Raw genomic sequence first — 21,310 nt, forward strand, 5'->3', positions numbered from 1 at the left:
TATTTTATTTCCTTGCTTATGTAACAGTAAAGGACCTATCCACCAACACTCCAATCCAATTACTTCCTGTGCGGCATTGCTGATTTTTAGAAGTCAATTTTTATCACTCACTGAGTCTGAAGCTCATGCTCTTCACTGAAGCATTTAATTCAATTCAAGTGTTAACTCTGATCTAGAGAAAATAGGGGAGTAGGGGAAGTATCACTGGTAAAGCACCATGTTACTTATCAGTAGAAAAAGAAATGGAAACAACTTGTAACACAAGCAAGTTCACTGGCGTCCTGAAAACCTATTTCCTTGCTATTCTCTCCACACTTCAAACACAGATACAGACAAGGAAGTTATGCCAGAACTGCCTTCCAATGCAATGCGAATCTCCCTCCACCTAACAAAAATTATGTTTTTCCTTGCTCAGGTTTTCCACCTTTGTCCTCAGGGCAATATCATTTGATATGGCATAACAGAGCATAAAACACATATTCAAGTATCAGAATACTTTAATGCTACAGAATGAAATGCAGCACATGCTACTTTAACTCTTTAAGAGAGCCCCTGTAATGGGCTTTTAAAAAAAGTCCTGCACTGCAACAGTAAATTTGTCACTGGTGCCAAAATCTACTGGTTTTGGGTCCACATTGTCATCTGACAAAAAAAGAACTCAGCCCATAAAATCAAGACATTGTGCTGCTGCTATAAGTAGATATCTGGTCTCCCAGTTTGAGAACATTCTCAATAATACTGCTTCAAGAAACTTCTGTCAAAGATACAAGATAGGCACGAAAATCAGGACTAGGATCCTGAACTGGGAAATGTAAAGACCATTAGTATTACTTTATTGGCTTTCATATTTTGATAAAGAAATATGTGATGATTAAACACTAATAAGGGGAAAAAAACAAGCCGTGAGAAAATCAGGAGCATTTGCAACCTACTGTTTTGACAGGAGCTGCTGATGTAAACTCCATCACACCCTTGCTAACTCAGACATCCCACAAGACATCAACCTAGAAGAATCTCAAGCACGCCACTATTAAGAAACCAGTGTGCAGCAACTGGAAATAAGACACAAAAAAGCCTTAAAGAGTTTGACACCTCCTCCTTTTGCAGTTTTCTTTCCTTCCCAATGGATTTTTATTTTTTAGATAAACAGTGTCCTTTTGATAGCTGCATTTGTGAACTCCTTGGTCAAATTCTCCAGAGCTGGGGATTCACAAGCACCTGTGAATTCTCTGTATGCTCTGATGCAGCAGAGCACAAGTCAGTCCTGCTGAGGAAGCACACAGGCACAGTGAGGGATGACTGGCTTTACAGGAAGCACCACACATGCTGAGGAGTATCACCAAGAAACTCCACAGAGCCCTCAACAGCAAGAAACAAACACACCAGCTTTTTACAGGCTGCCATATACATATGTCTACAAACTGATATTCACTGATGTTACCAGGAAAAGACAAACATGATGCAATTGTAGAGAAAAAATACAAAGGCAATTATAAACATTAATAAGGAAGGTATCAACAAACTGAATATTCTCTTTATAATGCTATAAAGAAAAAAAAAATCCCAAAACAGGATCCCAAGGTACCAGACAGGAAACAAAACAAAGAATTTCTATTATTCTGAACATTCCATTAAACCTTGTAAAAGAAGCAGTTTATGTTATCTGCTGTATTTGAAGTTCTACAACATCTCCCCATGCTAAACTTTGGGAGTGAATGATTTTCAATTGATTTCCTTTCATAGTGTGATCTGGAACCATAGAAGCCACTGGTTGAGAACAGCAGGTATGAGGAAATTGGCACCTCCATCACAGATGGTTTTACTGCAGAACCCAAAATCTGTTCCCATTAAACAAGAAGAGCACAGTGACTGCTAACACATAAAAGAACACAGTTCAAAGATGGACACTTGTTTCTTTTTAACTGATTTTATAAACTATTCCCCCATAGAAGAGGAGGATACTTTCATCTAGTAAAGCAGATACCTTTACAATCTATCATAACAGACATTTGTGTTTCAATTACCATCTTAGTGAGGAGCTAAAGAATAGTGTACTGAAAGTACAGATTTGGACAGACTCCTTCAAAACGCTGTAAGGATGTATTAAACCTAATCCTTAGCGGGGGAAAACGAAGCCTATAGTGCTCTGTCATGTTAGATTTTTCTCTTAAGATGTGAGAACATGACAGTTAAATTAACTAAACAAAAAGTTTTGTGAATATTCAAACATTTCAAGTAATGTTAAAGGAGTAGCTTAGACACTGCAGAAAAAGAATATATTCAAAGACAGTATGAAGCTACAAATAAGCTTTAAAAACTAATATGTACCATTTGTCAAACTGACAGCCTAAAGTGGCTCACTTGTGAGAACTCATGCATACTGCACAAAAAGCCAGATTATTAAAAACTAGCGAAGAGTCAAACAATAAATTACAATGTATCTGTACATCATACTTTTGCCCTTCTATCAAAGCATACTATCTGTTATGCTTACTCCCCACCCCTTACAACAACATTTTAGAGATAACATCTGTACATGATTAGAACTAACCAAATGATTAACTACCAGTGGGAAGAAAAGGTTAAAAAAATATATGAAAAAAAAAAGACAAGAAACTGGTATAATGGTCTTTCATTTCCTAACCCAATAGTATTTTCCTACTCTGTGAAGCTTTTGAGAAATTGGGCAAAGCATTATCTACATCAACTATGGTATTGAACATACCAAAGGTCAATAAAAATGTATTGTTAAAATAAAAATTTTGAGCTTATATGTATTCTGTATTTCATTTATAGTCTGTAATCATTAAAAATAAGAGTAAAAAACCCACAGAAGTACTTTCTATCAAGTGAAATAAAAGGAATTAATGGGGAGAGGGTATGGATTCTCAATCTTCAAGGTAAGAACTTAACTGAATTCTTCTAAACCAAATGCCTAAAGACAACTGAGAGAAAGAAAAAGCTACAAAGTCTTAGCAGAAATTTCAATTTATGCTTGTAAGACAATAACAACTTGTTTCCAAGTATTCTTTAGTTCCTATACTACTGCTTTTCCTGTGAGTTGAAGATATATGTTAAATTGGTTGCAAGGAAAATGTACCACTTAATGCTAATTCTAATTAGGAGACTCAGGTATTAGAATAAACCTGTTCTGATTATAGGTGCATTTGGTCAACATGACAAATCTCGTAACCTTTAAAAAGAAATAATAATATTCTCAGCAATGATGCCAGAATCAAATGAAAAAAGGGATGAGCTCCTTTTGGGGAATGACTACTTCATAGTTAGAAAACTTTCTTGTGCAGGGATTCTTCTTTTCTTTTATGCCACACCATTTAACTTCGCCTTCATTGGAAAAATCCATGTCCACTGTGTAGACAGAGTCCCAAAAGACCTGCAAGACTCGGTGCCAGATTATAGATTTCTAGTTTTGCTGTAAATGAAATAAGAAATCGCATTTCTAAACTCTACTGCTAATGGGCTGAAGGTGACACCTTGGGCATCTTGGGAGATGTGATGGGACAACACACCAGACTTATCTTTCACTTAGCCGCTTGCACTCCTACCCTTTTAAACCTCCACACACCCTCTGCATACTCCATGAAGCCTTGAGACCTGCCAGGTCTCAAGATTGTGCTTGAATCAGAAGAAAAACGTCTATTGTCTAAACTTAGAAATTCTTACCAAAACCCTTCCAAGTTCTTGACAACTAAATATTTAGCAAGTTTTTAAATTACTCCATACTGACTGTGTCTTGTGTATGTTACACTCCATATTTGTATGTTACTCCATGTGTATGCCAATACTTACACACAATGTATATTATACTACAATTAAATTTGTAATCAACAGTCTTAATATTTTTAGACATTAGGGTGAATTGTACTTTATATGTAAAGTGCTATGAACTGTGATAAGGTCACAGTCATCCTCTTCACTATGTAGACTTACTCCAAAGGTGAAAACTTTGCTACATGCAGAGCATTAACATCATGAAACTACTTTTACTTAATTAGCAAGTAAGCGTGATCCTGAACTCATCTGGTCTTGGGGAAAAACATCACTGGACAGAAAAAAAAAATATTAATGAATTACTGTGTTTCCTACAACTGCTGGTTACTGCTTACTTCAGTGGGAAAATATGAGAAAGTACAAAAGCCAGTACACCCTTCCTCCACAACTAAAAAGAAGAAGTCTGAGATAAGTATGTGTCATGGCCTTTTGGCTGATTTGTGCTCTTAAAGCAATGCTTTGCTCCTTTCCCCTTTCTTCTACCTTCCACTGCCCCCCATGCCTTCTTGTCTTATAAACTACATAGAATGGGAAGAGACTCATATGAAGTAAGTGCAAAATTTTACCTTCCTCAAACCAGCAAATCACATTTTCCTCCTTTGTAAAAATAGCAACCTTTTTCATGAGATTCCAGGTATTTATGGGACCATGCCAAAATCCTTCCTTGGGCCAGTACTTACCAATAGTTTATGCAGTGATCAACTAGAGTTACAATCTACTCACGGTGGTATCTGGGCAAACACAATGAAATGAAACATTCTCACTGGAAGACAGGAGCCATCATTTTAAATTTGTTTTCACAAACTCAGAGGGCTTAAAAGCAGAGTAGTACCTCTACAACAAATTCTAGAACTGGTTAGCATAAAATAGAGAGCTAATAATGACTTAGAGGTATAATAAATACATTGGCAGGTATGAACTGAGCATTCTCTTACTAAGATTACAACTTGGACTAGCTCTGAGAGACCCTGCTTTGCCATGAGTGGCTACATGGATAGACTGGCAACACAAGAGACAGCATGAAGGTGGAAAGCCACTCATCCATTTCCCATTAAGGGCAAAGGAGAAATCAAGGAAGCTTCAATGGTTGTAAAAGAAAAACTAAAGCTTTTCTGTATTTCAAGATATACTCCAAAATGCACTGCCTTCTATATCAGAGTTTGAAAAACATTGCATGATGATATGATAGTCTTTTGCACAGACCACAATTTCATAATGCATTTTAAACAAACTAATGTCCTTAAATAAGTTTACTGCTGACTTTCTCAAAATACAGCTACAATAAAATTTGAAATTACATACTGAAGTACTTGAAAAGTATTTGGACAAGAAGTCTGCTGAAACAAATTGCAAAAAAAGAAAACATGGGTCATTCTCAGGTAAAAAATATCTAAACAATATCCCAAATCTGATCTGGTAAGCCACACAAAATTGATGAGTCACTTATCATCTCCCAAATAAAAGTCATGTACAATGAAAGATATTTTGAACAAGTTCATTATATTCCCCAGCTAATATACACACCCATTTTGACCAGATGGAATTCCGCTGTCCCTAGAGGTACCTGTACACAACTGTCTGCCAAGCATTCTGCTATGAAAAAATTCAAAGGCATAAAATTACTTACAACTTTTTACAGTGACAAGAAACATTATTGTTAGTCAGAGCTGTCTTTTATCCCCACTCAACAAATTAAAAAAAGTTAAGTTTTGATCTATGGGATTTTATATGTAAATTCTACATGTAAAAACATAAGCAGTGTAGAATGGGGGTCCATAACAGTCACTTGCACAAACCCAATGTTTAGTAACCTCATTTCCTGCACAACAGTGAATACTTACTGGACTTCCCACACTCCATGTACTTATTCCAGCGACACAAAGAAGCCTGAAAAAAAATTCCAAGACTGCAGTAATGTTAGATTGCTTGCATTAGTTCTAGATAGAGTAACTTTTCAGTAACAGTGAGCATGGATCACTGCTTCATTCACATGAGTTACCTCCCTAATCTCATGTTTGTATCCAATAAATAAACAACCACTTAAGATAGTTACTATGAAAACTAATGACCCAAATACACAGACAGGAAAAGCTCTAAGAATTGAAAATTGCACCCAAACCAATAAAATATGAAATCCATCCTTTAAATTTCATTAAAGCATCTACATGTTGTCAAGACTGCTTGTGTGAACAGGGGGAGTTTTCCCATTAATCTAAAAGCTTTCCTCCTTCAAATGAAGGAGGCCATCTTTCTCACCCCCATCTCAGTGCCTCTTCACTCTCAGTTTTACTGCCTGGTACTGCACGGTACCAAATCTCAAGTTTTTCAGCTCTGAATGTCTCCTGCCAGCTGAACTAAGTTGTGCTAACTAAGCTGAACTAAGAGGTGCTGGAGTATGTCCAAAGATGGGCAGTGAAACCGGTGAAGGGTCTGGAGCACAAGTTCTTTGAGGAGGAGCTGAGGGTGTTTAGACTGGAGAAAAGGAGGCTCAGGTCAGACCTCATCACTCTACAACTGCCTGAAAGAAGGCTGTGGCCAGGTGAGAGATGGTCTCTTCCCCAGGATGAGAAGCAATAGCACAAAAGGGAATGGCATCAAGCTGTGTCAGGGGAGGTTTGAATTGTAAATTAGCACTGGATAACCCCAAAAGGGTTTTAAAGCATCTTCCGATGTTTTATGATGTTATATATGTTCCCTGATGAACATGCTGCTCAGGGAAGTTGTGAGGCTACCATCCCTGGAGGTATTTAAAAGATGTGTAGATGTGGCTTTCAGGGATGTGGTTTAGCGGTGGAGTTGGCAGTGCTGGGCTAATGGTTGGGCCCGACAATGATGGATCTTTTCCAGCCTAAACAATTCTATCATACTATGACCATCTATCTCCTTCCAAAAAACACTTGGCTATGTGACACATCTGCATTTAATATAACACAATTTATGCCAGAGTCTGAATAGTGGAATACTTTATTAGAAGGAATACCAAAACTACATTAAGAAACCAATATAAGTATTTTTTCATCTCATAAGTATCATGAAATTCTCAGAGCTACATAAACACAGCAGTGAACCACCTCTCTCACTCAAGAAAGTGCTGACTACATAAGTTACAAACTGTGAAAGTTCAAAGAAAAATAGTCCACGGGGAAAACAGTAAATTTAACATAAATTTAAAAATAAGGAGTGGAAGAATAACTAGCTGGTGAGAAACAGGCCATTTTCACATGATAGAAAACCCAATTAACAGTGTTTTTCATTTATTTCCAACAGATAATTATACCATCTACACACACTTTCTAACCTAGTTCTACATCTGTTTAGTAATGAAACTTTTCTCCAACACAGTTTTCCATAAGCTGTAATTTACATGGGCAGATACTTGTGACATCGCTTTTAATAGCTATTTAAACAGTTAAGCTTTTCTTAAGAGAGCATGAGCTTATTTTGTAAGAAGTCCAAGAATGAATTGGACAACACTAAGTAACAAACAAGGAAGAAAAAATAACATCTGTACTTTTGTAGGGGAAAAAAATCTGAATATTACCATGGCAAAAAGTGAACATAGAAATATATCCCAAGGAAACAATTAAAAGAACACTAAATAGACACAATATAGGCATATTATCAGCTTGAGAAAGTGATACAGTATTTCCAAACAAGATTCAAGTGAAGGACACCAGCAACTAAATAAATTTTTTTCTTACTATTTTAATGAAGGGAAAAGAAAATCTCTTGTATTTCACAGATGAAACCATGTCTTTAACAGCCTTACACATTGCAGAAGACTATTTGGTTGCAATTCATGGGATAAGGTCAATTCACACATACAGCTAATCTGATATCGGTCTGTCAGAGCCAGCTTTTTCACCCCATGACACCCCTTCAATGGACCATGGAATCCAGCTATCACACAGCCATGGAAGTGCAACTATTTAAAACTGCCTTCTTAGAAGGAAAGCCTAGCAGAAATCCTTTGGTGTGTAGAAGCAATCCTGTGCTTCAGTCCTAGCCCACATCTTTATGTTGTGTTGGAACACACAAGTCTCTCAAAATCTTCTGTATATGGCTTCATCCATAGAGCAAAAAGACTACCAAAATCAAACATTCCATGTAGCAATCCCTAAAACAAGGATTTTTAGAAAGGGAAGTCCTCATTAAAGCAGCAATCAGAAGTATCTAACACCCCTTTCTGAATCAAACTATGCATTAACCACAGCTGAGACGCGACCTTTTTTCTTCACATGACATGGCTACTTCTCACTCTGCCTGATTCAGAAGCAGCAGAGGTGCTACACTCCAACTGTAATATCCAACCCTGACTTGATATTTATCTCCAGGGAAGAAAATAATTGGATGTCACACCTACTAACTCAATTTCATTCTGCTAATTATTCTTTAGTGAAATTTTTTTCTTTTTCTCCCTTCATCACTGCATTCTGAATAGGATTAACGAACTCACCGGTGAAATTATTTTGAAGACTATTGATCACATACACACAGTAACTACTCCCCTCACTATCTCCTCAGAAAAAAGGTAGTGTATAAAAAACAGAACAGGATTGATATTTATATTGTAGTCTTCAATAAACACCTAACACATCTATCTACATTTTTACTTTAAAAATGCTTAAGACATGGTTATTATATTTTCACAACATTGAAAAAAAAATCAAAATCCCAACTGTATAAACACCAATGAGCCCTTCAATTCAAGGAAGCTAGTCTTAATTTCCACACCACTCAGTTCCACTGCAGCACAGGCTCCTACATAAGGCCTGGTTTTATTCAATATGGCTCTCCACAAAACCCATAGAGAACAAGCTCCAAAAACTTCAATGTCCTCTCTATTACTGAGAAAGTATGTTCACAAAAAAATAATACATGTATCATTAATGTTCCATGTCAAATATGTACTGGATTCAAGCTTTTAGAAGTAGGAATGTGACTATTTTATCACTTAGCCTGGTGATCCAAAGGCTGAACTGAGAGCAGAGAATATGCCTTAAAAAAGAAAAGATAAATTGCCATTGTTTTGTTTTGGGTTTGGTTTTTGTTTGTTTTTTTTTTTAAGTAAAGTTTTACAGAGGGTTATAACATAACTAAGTCTTTGCACAATTCTAATGACAATCCAATGCCTAAATGCTATAGAATATTTAACATACACACACAAGTGCTAATTAACTGCTGCAACCTTCAACTTCAGAAGGGCTGAAAGGCATAAAAACCAGCAAAATGAAAAAAAAAAAAGGTCAGCCGTGCAGCTGACACCATTCTCCACCTCTCTCTCTCCTGTCCCCACAGACTCTCCACTACAGGACATCAAGAGGCTAAGTGTTCCCAAGGAAAGCAAGGGAGAACATACACACACAAACCTTGGAGGTACCATAAAAACCTTCCTTTTGGCACTCAGGATTCCAGAGCATTTGGTGTTACCCAAGAAGCCCTTAAGGACTGTTGAACCAAAAACAAACCTATGAACTAGGTGCAGCAGAGTGGGGTTTAGGGAACTGCTATACCAGTCTTCTCCACGTTCTGCCACACTCCATGTTTATATTCATTAGTTTTTATTAATTTATGTTAAGCACTTTCACTATTCCAGATTATGCTGCAATAAAACCACAGCTTTTGAGATCCACAGTTCTGACAGACAGATTTCCCTTAAAATGCTGGTTGTGATTAAATACAACCTGCAAACTTTGCCCAACTTAACATCCCATCTCACATTTATACATGTTCCAGTTATTAAAACATCACCATGAGATTAACATATCTGTAAGAATTAAGCTTGTCTCCCTCAACATCAGTTCAGGGAAGCAACAATTTCATACAAAGTATTTATGTGAAGGTACCCTGGAGACACAGCAGCTAAAGAGACAGCTTTGCCAGCAGCCAGCTCTGTCTCAGTAAGCCAGTGGCATCCTGCCAGGGAAACACCTGCAGACTGAACAACCTGCAATATAATATGAGATACACAGAGAGAAGAGCAGAAAAACAAAACAGTGACAGCATTAATTACTTGAACAGCTCAATGATTCACAAGTGGGACAACATTATGGCAAGTCAACACAAGCGTTTCTTCCCACTGGCTAGTTTCAACATTTTGATCCTGCCATCAAAACAAGTTTTATCTGTGCCCACTGCCTTTCTCCCTGTATCCCAATTACCTGCAAACACAGAGAATAGTCTTTCCCAAATCATTCATCTGGACCAAAGCACAAAGGTTTGGGATTTATTTCCTTAAAAAAAACCACCACTGCTAAAACAAGTTAGTTTCTCTTTCTCTCAAAATAGGACAAAATCCATCCTAACATGTTTAAGCAGCATCTTCATTTCCTGTTGTATGTTGTGGTATGCTCTCCCCTGCATTTCCCAGCTCTAGCAACACAGAAACCATCGTGATTATCACTGCTCTGTTCCAGTAATCTACCTCCCCACACAGGCCTGTGCTATAAAGATCATGAAACAACAAGAAGATCTTTGAATACTCCCACCCTTCAAATCAGGTTTCCTTCTACACTTCAGACAAATTATAAAGCAATTTAAACCATGAAGGAATGAGATATATTCCCCCACCACAAATAAAGCACCAAAACACAGGCTGGTAAAAACTCAATCTCACCAGCTCTCACAAATACACAGTTCCTATTTTCAAACCTGCTATTCCAACAGGCCCTAATAGTCTACACCAGTGTTCACATTTGACATTTCTTCTTTTCCCTTCCCATTTCAGCAGTACGTGCTCCTACCACTGTTTTGCAAACTGACACAGAATTTCTTTCAGTACCTCAATTACCAGTGTAAATCAAGTCAAACATTAAGAAATGACATATTAGAAATGTACTGAAAGCAAAACAGAAACAGCAAAGACATTTTATTTGCTGTTTCAGTAAATTTTACCCTTAAATTGTGAATCTGGCCAAAAGGCCATAGTCATAAATGTTTTTACACAAAAGTTTTGGAAAATATGCAAGGTTATCTAAGGACTTTTGTGAGTGCCTAGTAACTCATGCAAGTATTCTATCATTCCTGAACTTGTGCAAACTGATAGTGCTTTTACCACACTGCTACTCAAAATGAAATAACCAGAATTTTACAATCTTCATCATTTTAGACACCAAAATTATTAACCACTGACTCTGGCCAATTTTCTTTAAAAATATGAACTCCACAATTTAAGCTAATAACTATGGTTGCTGAGGTTTCTATAGTTACTCATGAAGGGGTCATAGCTCTCTGAAATACATGCAGGCTCTAATAATAAGCTCCACCACAGTATGCTAACAACCTTTAATGATTAATTACGCAAAGACCAAGTTCCTGGTAAAGCAGAGAATCGCAGTATATTCATTACCTAGTGAAGCAGCAAACAAAACAACTTTGGATTTTCACATAAAACTGTGACTTTAGGTTGCATTCTGGCAAGAGCAAAAAACCCTATGTCCATGAGCTGCCCAGTTAGCCACAGCCCATGGCAGGAACCAGCACAGCAGAGTTCCCACCTGTGAGACACCTCCTTATTTTCCCACCTTTCCTCCCCGATGCCTCCACAGTGAGAGTGATCCTGCATTGGTCTCTGGAATTTTCCTGAAGAGATTACAAACAAAATAAATACCTTTACTGTGCAAATGCTAGCTGGAGTGAAGCCACTCTTATATTTTGTTGGATATTATGACCTCTCTGTCTTTTCACATCCCCAACAATGCTATCAAGTCAAGGTCAAATGAATCTTTGAGTGCTTTGTTGCGGGGCAGACCAATTGGGGGGCAGGTTGGTTGGGTTTTGTTGGGTTCTTTTACTTACTGGAATTTTTCTGGTCTTTGTCAGTTCTACAACATTAGTTTCAATGAGTGCTCTTTTGGGGGTTTTTGTGTATTTCTTAAGCTGAAAGATTACACAGCTAGTTAAAAAGCTGAAAATGCAACGAAACTTTTAACCTGTCAATAATATACCAAATTTGAAGTCAACAATAGTTAATTAATTCATTTCTTAAATCCTCTGGGATGAGGAGATAAGTTTGCTTTGCCTATGAATTGCTCTAAATATTAATTTTTTGCTTGCCTACTGGGACTAAATCAAACACAGTTAAAATGGTTACTGTGGTTACAGTGATGGATCAAGAAAAAACAGAAAAAGTTATTTAACCCTCAAAATACAAACGAAAAGCCTGCAGAAAACAGCAAAGCACTACTGGCATTCACACAACAAGGAAAAATACAGATCCACACCTCATGCAATTTCAGAAAAACAAGGCCTGTGGTCCCAAATCCCTGAGAGGCTAAGGGGTTTTTTTCCCCAATATTTATACAATATAAAATATTAACACATTAACACAAGCAAAAATATATTATTATATCTTCTTTACAATCATTATAAAGCAGAAAGAAATTGTTTATATAGCTAACGAGGAAGGGAAAGAACAATGACAAAATGGTTATATATTCCACTCAAAAGGTAGAATAGTATGTGAGGGGAGACAAGACACACAGAACAGACAGTTTTTATGTAAACCTGCTGAATTCCAAATGAAATTACACTGCAGCAAAATAGTCCATATGAACAGTTCTGGACAATCAATGGCATTGTTCACTCAGCACTAAGGATAACAGCTCAACTCCACAGCTGTGGAACAAGTGCTAAAAAACCAAAGCCCAGCACCCTTGAAATAGTTTATAGATAAATGATGCAGCAATGTTAAATGGTTCTGTAACAAACTGTAACAAGCCAGTAACCAGCACTTAGGGGTGGTGAGAGAACTTCTCTCACGCAGGGCTGGTTTCCTGGCAGTAGCACTGGCTAAATCAAAGAAAGCACATGCAACACCTCCTAGCACAAGGGGCAAAGACACCCCAGAGCTCCTGAAGTGGTAGCCAATCCAACAAAACCAAAACAAGGGAGGAGGGAAAAACAGCTCATTTGAAATGAAAGAAAGAAATCAATAAAATACTGTAACTATTTTAATAGGCATTACAGCAGTGACACGTAACAAGGCTGCATTTTCACACACACAGACTCAAATCTGCTACTCCTTGTATCTACAAATTCTACCTAATTCTGGTTAGTTACTTGTTTACATAACTGCATTTTTTATCTGTTGTATAGATCATTATTTCAAAATAAATGTCCTCACAAAAGTATTACAGTTCACATCTTTAGTAAAATGCAAAAAAATATACAGTGCCAAAAAACTGTGAAGTGGATTCTTTATAACAAAAATGTTCCTGTTTTCTGTGATGCATCTTTGCTTTAATTAGCATGGTTCAAGAAGGGGAAAGCATCCGCTGCTTCTCGCAGTAGAGTGTGTTAAAGAAATAATCACATTCATTACACTTCAGTAAAAAGTTGGAGGACCAAGGATCTAAAAGACATACAATAAGCATTAAATAAACCCAAATACAGACAACCTCGTGCATACCTCCAAGGATTCATAAAGATTTGACATAATCTTCTATACATTTTGATTTCAGGGGTATTAGAGTAGCCATTCCTTGTCCCACTCTCCTGTAAAAGCGGAGTTTCAGCTAACACGCATCTGAAGCTTGGCCAGCTTCTCAGAATAATCTTGCAGTTTCCATGAACACATGGAACAAGACAGTCTGCAGAAGTATAAATATTTCAGTAAACTCCAGTCTTTCTAAATTATATGCATCATCAGTCTGCCATCCAAGGCTAGAGCTACAGACAACTATCTACAAACCACCTATTCTCAGATTTGAACAGAGGTTCTTCTAGCTTCTACTAAAATTCTGCATGTAATAATCCAAGAATGTTGTCAAGAGTTTGCTTGTGTTTTATCATCCCAACATAGCCTCATGCATCATGAAGCTGAAAAAATTCTCAGTTGGCTCTCAGAACTTTACCTGCCTCATTAGTTTTTACTGTTTGTCTCTACAGACTAGAAGTGACAAAAAATATATAAATTATTAAATGCACGCTATAGAGGCTGTGGAATTTCACATCAAGCCCACATTTTTTTGTTGCCTGATTATATTGAGAAGACACAACTCTTAGACAGCTCTATATAGCTGTGTTTCTAATATTAACATGCTTGTTTTGAAGATGAGCCTGCCTTCTCTTTTACTATTGTCTAAAGCAAATACTGAATATTGAAATAGAATCTAATGAATTATTTCTACTTTGCAGAGAGAGGAACACATCCAGAAGTCTTTCATAATTAGGGAAATACTTCTAAATTCCAGTAATACAATCTCTGTCCTGCTGCACAGTTATATCTAAATCACTGTCTTTGTTTCCATCTGCCTAGGTACCATTTCAAGTTCTTATGAGAAAAGACCTGATGTCTTCAAGCAACTCACCAAGTTCTGGGTTACTATGACAGAACATTCTATAGGAAAGGAAAATATGTAAATCACTTGACATAATGCGTCTTTTTGCTTCCGAGTTTATTATTTATTGCATATGCAAATTATGCTTACAGCTAACACTAACATTAAGCTGTTCCCACTGCAGTAATATTGTTGCAATACTGTTCTTAGGTAATGGTTATCATCCACAATACTCACCAGTCTGCTGGAATTCCATTAACCAGCATATCTCCAAGAAGGGCAGAGGGATGTATTCATTTTAGACTAGACATTTTACAGACACTGAACAGTTTCTTTCATTATTAGTTTTTCTGCTGCCTCAGGACAACTGTCAAGAGTTCTTTCCACCTCTCACTGTTTCTTCTAGGAGTAAATATAACCTTTCAGTGCTTTTATTTTCAACAGAAATGGAAGTCTATGAAAAACGGGAAAATATAAAGGAGAACATCACTGCTGTCATTTTGAAGCAGCCCAGCAGCAGAAGGGGAAGAGAAGATGAGATTAGGTGCAACATAGATGGCTTTCTGGGCCATCACTAGGGTAAGAGATTCACTGCATTACAATGGAAAAAAAAAAAAATCTACCCTTTTCCTATTCTTCCTCTGCTAACATTGTACTTCAAAGCCCTAGACACAAAGGAAAATTTCCTATGGAATAACTAGCTATTTCATTCAATAGGAAATAGTTCCACTTGGTACAACACACAATCTTCACTTTGTTCTCTAGTTGTAGAGAATGTGATTTCAGCACAGAACCCACAGTTCTGGGTTATGTAAAAGTCCTTTCCATTATATTAATATCTTTTAAATACAAATAGAACATGGATCATTTGCATGTTTTTCAATGGATTTTTCAAAAGGTGAAGAAACTCTATTCAAAACACAAAAGTAAACAACTGCTTGTCTCAGGGAACTAATAATTGACAAAGGAGATACTGTAACAAAACTATGCTAAAGTATTGGTTACACAAGTGCTGACTCAGTCTACTTGGTCTAAAACAAGCTCCTATTGGGCTTTCCTTTATGATAAATTTAATTAACTGTAAGCCACCCAAGCAAAACAGAGAAAGTACACACATGGAGGTGTACTAAACAAAGAAGAGCCCAGTTCACAGTCCAGCAATTTTAGACAGGTAGGACCAAAGACCATGAAAATAATCTCCTCAGGGACAGCAAAAACCACACAAATCTTTCACCCTAAGATACTGACTCAAGATAAGGAAAAGGGCTAGCACAAAAACAATGCAATATAGCTTTCAAAACTCGCTTCATCTTGTTATTTAAAATATGATCCTAGGATTAAATATTCAGATTTTGTAACCACCTGCATTCAAGTTCATTTAAACAACAGTTTATAGTTTCACGAGAATTGACATCTCTGGGGTTTCTTGCAAAAGGGGCAGATACGGAATTTGCAGGGTCATTTGCCGTGTAAGGCTCCACAGGAATCAATTGCCAACTTGTAACATAGTATTAACAGTTCTGAAGGTGAGTCCATTGCTCTTGTCATCCATCATTCTGCAAAGTGCTTTAAACCAATTCATCTATAAACAGAATCAGTGAAGACTGTATAAACAAAAACCCTCTTTTATTTTTTTTAAGCCACTGTTCTTTAGATGCATACCTGCCTGCAGGCTGTGATAAGCTACAGAACATCTTTGTGAGTAGGCACAAGGAGAAAAGAGCAAACATCTCAGTGTAGTCCCTAGGACACAGGGATAGAATGGTAACACTAGACAAGACACAGAAAGCAACACTGTTCCCAAGCCAGCTGACTCTTCCACCAAATAGCAACATGCTGCCAGCCCTCCATCACAAATAGAATTTCCCCAAGCTGCAGCTAAGACCAACACCCAACAGAAAGACCACAGTTAAGAACTACTGCAACACTAGTAATTTGAAAATTAATTTGAAGGATGAAATTAATTATGGGCAACCCAAACATCAGTTAACTTCTGTAAAGAAGACATCAAAGACCTTCATTAGTTCCCTCATTTTCCTTGAAGATTTTACGAAATCTCTCAGGCAAATAACCCCCGTTCAGCATAATACAAATCAGCTTTAGTAACACACTCCAATTAAGGGCCCTAAGTTCCCCTTGATGACACTTTCAGTTCCGGCTGTGTTACAAGTGTTGAGCGGACAGAGTAACAGACTGGATCCCACCAACAGCTCATGATAACCCAACTGAGAGGAAAGACGAGAGATCAACTAATATTAGAGTCCAAGAGGAGGAAGAAGAAAAGGCTTATTTCTGATTCAAAGGAGTCTGACATACCCCTTTTTTCAGTGGCAGCACTTTCTTCCTCTAATCTGCAGATGAAAGGAAAGTATGCACATAGCAGGAAAGGAAATTCAGAAGGAAGAACTGAATCCACACAAGCAACAGCCTTTACACGTCTTTAAGCATTGACTTGGATTAGATGATCCTGCAAGAAACTACTCCCTTTTCCAGGTTTGGCAACATACAACAGCAGCTCTAAAAACAAAGTGTTCATTGTGACATACAAGAAAGCAAAAAGTACTACTGGGTCAGACTCAGAAGAAAACAGGCCACCAGTTTTTTCAAATTCCTACCCCTGGTAGAAGATAAATTTGCCCATGACTTCTTCAGCACAGACACAGAGCAAAAAATATTTAAGGGAAAAAAAGCATAAACTTTATTTCAAAGTTATTTAGCTTACACCTTTAACTTCTTCCAAGACAAAAGAACACACGTACAACAGTTCACTGCCGCAAAATTGAAAAAGAAAAAAAAATTGGAATGACCATCAGACAACTGCATGCAAGAGCTGACAATAAGACATCACAAAATAAAGCTTTTCCTATGACATATGAAGTCTTTTCCACTTGCCATAGGATTTACACTCCCAGTTCTCTTCTCACTCCTGTCCTTAAAGATAACATTCCGTTAACAGACATTTTCACCAATTCCCAACTCCGACTAAACATTAAAACAAACTTCCTGCTATATAATTTCCAGAGTAAAACCTTTAAATGGTAGGTACCTTTCAGTCATGTATTCTTACATTAAATAAATAAATAAAACTTGCATATGGAAAATGTACAAAATATCATCCTTCCTGTGGAAAAGAATATTCCTGGATTCACCAAGCATTTTATTATTTACATACATTGTTACCATGGTAGAGAACTCCATGTAGCCAGATTTGACATCGTAGCTTTTTATTTTGCAAACACTCTCCAACCTATGTCAAGTTTTCTACACCTATCCTGCAAAAGCATTTGAAAAACTGGATGCATGAAGAATTAAATCTTTTCCTTCCTTTATTAACACAATTTTTCTGTCTTGTCCGTGCTTGAAGGGAGATCTCCTCTGTTTCTGATTATAATAAACTCTAGAAAAAATTCCCTAGCTTTCCTTTCCAACTCTAAATGTTCAAAAGCTGGGGAGCAAATAAAAATGAAAAATTAGAAATTGAAACCCTCGGCCAAAATAGGGAGACTGACGAATACAAGCTGAAGATGTTTTTACAGACAGGCATTTCCTGAATTGTTCATTCTCAATACTGAGACACAGGGGTGGTTCAGGATACTTGAAAGGAAATGGAATAGACCAGACTTTAGTTAAAACCTTGAGCTATCAACACATTTCAGAGACTATCAGCTCTATTCCAGAAGACCCACATAACCTGAACAATGTCACTGTAATCTGGTAAATACAGGGGGTTTTGCATTAAACCTCAGTGAGCAGTTACAAAATACACAGAATAATTATATTTAGCATGTTACCTTGACAAGGTCTCTGAGAGGCTTTCAGCTTTTTCTGTCTTCTCTTGCTCTGCTAGAAATATCTAGATACAGTGGTATTTCTTTAACTGTTCTCTCATTAGGACAGCATTACAGCCATACATATTGGTTAGCTATTCTAGGCATGTCCACACACCTCCAGAATACTGATATTATACACAGTCATATATGGAAACTGTTGTTAAAGCTATGCTTTTGACCCATGACAGGTGCTTCTTCTAGATTCTCACACAGTTTGTTTATAAAGGAACAAAACAGCAGGATTTTCCCATTTTGTCATAAAATGCTGATTCTTGGAGGACAAAACTAGAAGAAAATGCCACATAAATGTACCTCAGATGACAGAAGAAGGAGCAGCACACAAGACTTCATACATGGGAGGGAGACAGAAGCCATTCCTAACTCATCACTTACTTCTATTTTCAACATGACCTCCATCTGACTTAGTGTGAACTTGCAAAACAGAAGGGTAAAGTCAGCATATTTAAACATCATTCTCAAGGTGAAGACTCCAGTGCTGAAAGCTAGGGGGCAAGGCTTGTATCAGGATGTACAGCATACTAAGAAAATTGTAGTTCTTAAAACACATGGCATAAAGCAGACGTTTTCCCTAAAAAGATAGAGATACCAGTACAAATCAGTCATATATGGGCTCTACCACCTTCTCCCTCCCCTCCAACAAGCTTTGCCTTTTCATTGCACAGTAAGATATGTACTCTCCATACTTCTGTTGTCTGAAATACTGATTTTTATTATATGTGCTTAACACCACAGCCTGCTGTCAGCAGAAATCAACACAGAACAGAGCAAGTTGTGCCTTCTGCAAGCCTGCTGCTTCTGAAAATAAGTTGTGACATGCCTCACGTGATTTTTTTTCCTTCTCTTAAACTGGCTTATGTGCAAAATTAGACTGATGTTTAAACAGTGTCAGGCTGTCAGAGGGAGAAAATGACAGTGCTCCTGTGACACAAAACATGACAAGGAGAAAGATTAATCACTTACTCGGAAGTGAAAAGTTGAATACAAAAACGCATAACCATGTGTCTCAAGTTTGTTATAGCAGGTGAAAGACTGAATGCTCATCCCAAGATATGCTTCATAAATTCCAGTTAACTGAATAAATTAGTTTATTATAACAGCAAACACACTTTGAAAACAAAGATGATGGAGTTGAAGGTAAAAGTTCCCTAGTGCAAAAACATTTGCCTCAGGGTTAAAATATGCATACATACACCTGAAATAAGTTAGCTTCCTACTCAGTACTAGAAAAGAATTTCCAAACAGGAAACGGTTCCACTGAGAACAGAGGGGATAAGAACTCAGCTATAAATAAGCCAAAAAAGAGAATCACGGCTACAAACTATTTCAATTGTTTATTCTACTATGTTATGTCACCCGTGCTACAGCATGATACATACCTAAATGTGACTTCTGTTTCCATCACATTTACATTTCTCCCTGAAATCCTGCATCCTTATGCTGGGCATCTTTCAGAATGATTTCTCAGTTTTTGTGCATTTGGGTCATGCATTAGTTTACTAATGAGACAAGTTTGAAGCCTGAAGAGGTTAGTCAGCACTGCTGTTAGTGACTACGTTGGCAAACTGCTGGGGAAACAAAAAGGGAAACAGGAAAGCTAATTAAGTGTATTTATAATGATGTGGTGAGTGATAACCACAACTTGATGATTAAGGATTTTTAATTCTTCATGTGAGAAGATATTTTATTTCAAACTGCAGCACAGCTGAATTACTCCATTGGAGTGAGAGGTATAAAAGCATGGAAATAGCACATTATTTACTCAAAAACAATGCAGAAGAAACCAATACAAAAATATTTTCCCTTTTAACAGAAAGTTCCTGCCTCTGTGGCCCAAGCACATCTAACAAATTTTTTATGTACTCTGTAGTTAAACCACTCTCTGAAAAATAGCTCCCTATCAAACCTTTTTCCCTTTCACACATTTCAACCCAATTAAAGACAAGAAAGATTAGTGTGAAAGAGACAGTTAATTTTAGAAAATTTATGCATAGACCCAAATGTGTTTAATTACTTCACTATTTCCCACATGTAGGAAAATGGCTTTTAAGTAGGCTGCAAAACAGTGTTTTAAAAAGCAAAAGCTCTGTACTGAATTGCTCCTGTCATTGACATCACGTGGATAACAAATGAAAATTTAGCTTCTTAAACACTTATTCTTTTTTTAATCAGATTTTTAAAGAAAATCACAAAACATACTCAAAATTGTTCACTTTTGTGCTTCTCACAAGGACACTGTAAAACTGTAAGGAGTTTTACAATTGAATTATCTCCATCTGTCCCTTTCTCTTTTCCCAAGAAACAAACACTGTGCTTGAGATTAAGCAAGAAAAGCCCCACTTCAGTTTGCCCCCATCCATCTCAGTAACCAGTTCCAGAGCCCACAAGGAGCCTGGGACAGGAATACAACAGAGGGGTTGCAGGATGCACAGAAACATTCAGACTTCTACAAAACAGACCAAGACTGTGCATTTACACAAGTGTTTAAATACTATTTTTTTAGACACTTGGTTTTGCGCCAACCAAAGTCTAAAGTACCTAACATGGCACTGATCATTCCAAAAGCCAAGGACTGTAAGACTTAAAGACTGACTACTTCAGGATCATTCAACAGCACTGGTTTTTTTTCCAGGAAAGGAATAGAAAAAGGAAGAGACAAAGAAAAGTCCATCCAAGCTCAAAGAGAAAGCCCAAGACTTTTAAATAAATTTTGTTGAGCCAGAGACTTGAAGGCTATGTATCCACACATTAGATTTCATATGGAACCAAATCTGTGAATGTCAAAATTCATGTTATTTGTACTTTGAGGATTCCACAAGTCTTGCCAACTTAATTACCCATTTTCCCACAACTAAAATACATACGCCATATATTCTTGTGCATATAAGCACACACAATCCCTTAAAGTTGCCTTGACATTGTAGAAATGAGAAAGACTTAAATAACTAGGCTTAAATTACTGAGAATCAGGGGCTAGAGCATTTGGTTGGAAGCCTGCTTTTCAGCCATTTATCATTAAGACCATAGAAACTCATATTTTGTTCAAATCTGTCTTCATCCTTTCTTCCTTTACCACCAAAAGCACTACCAAGGGCCTTTACTAGCACCAAGTCTCCCAAGTAACAATATAGTCCTTAAACACTTTGGAAGTCCTGCTGTGCACCACTTCTTTCAAATTTATGATTTACTCTAGAATCTAAGAATGTGTATTCAAAAACTGTATATTTAAAATCTATGGGGAAAGGAACATGTGCTGAGGCACAAAGCACAGCACAAGCAACTGTTCAGAATAATCCACAGCCATTATTCCAAAGCATCACACACAAGGGTCAACTGATTGCATGTTCAGATGGTATCAAATTTAGGAATCAAAATATTTCAATTCACCTT

At 37.1% G+C, this 21,310-nt stretch overlaps 1 protein-coding gene and 1 long non-coding RNA gene across 6 annotated transcripts in view; both read right to left on the bottom strand.

Annotated features, from left to right (window-relative positions):
- The window catches only part of PARD3B (par-3 family cell polarity regulator beta), a 392,133-nt gene that overhangs the window by 325,674 nt on the left and 45,149 nt on the right, over positions 1–21,310 (bottom strand). The gene's annotated exons all lie outside the window — the stretch shown is intronic.
- Positions 1,100–9,739, bottom strand: LOC147652223 (uncharacterized). The gene is made up of 4 exons (XR_015289205.1): positions 9,639–9,739; positions 5,634–5,698; positions 5,317–5,385; positions 1,100–4,523 (listed from the first exon to the last, which is right to left on the bottom strand). It is a non-coding gene; the product is annotated as an uncharacterized LOC147652223 (long non-coding RNA).

This window comes from Cyanistes caeruleus, chromosome 7 (genome assembly GCF_971803275.1).
Source record: "Cyanistes caeruleus chromosome 7, bCyaCae1.hap1.1, whole genome shotgun sequence".
Lineage (NCBI taxonomy): Eukaryota > Metazoa > Chordata > Aves > Passeriformes > Paridae > Cyanistes > Cyanistes caeruleus.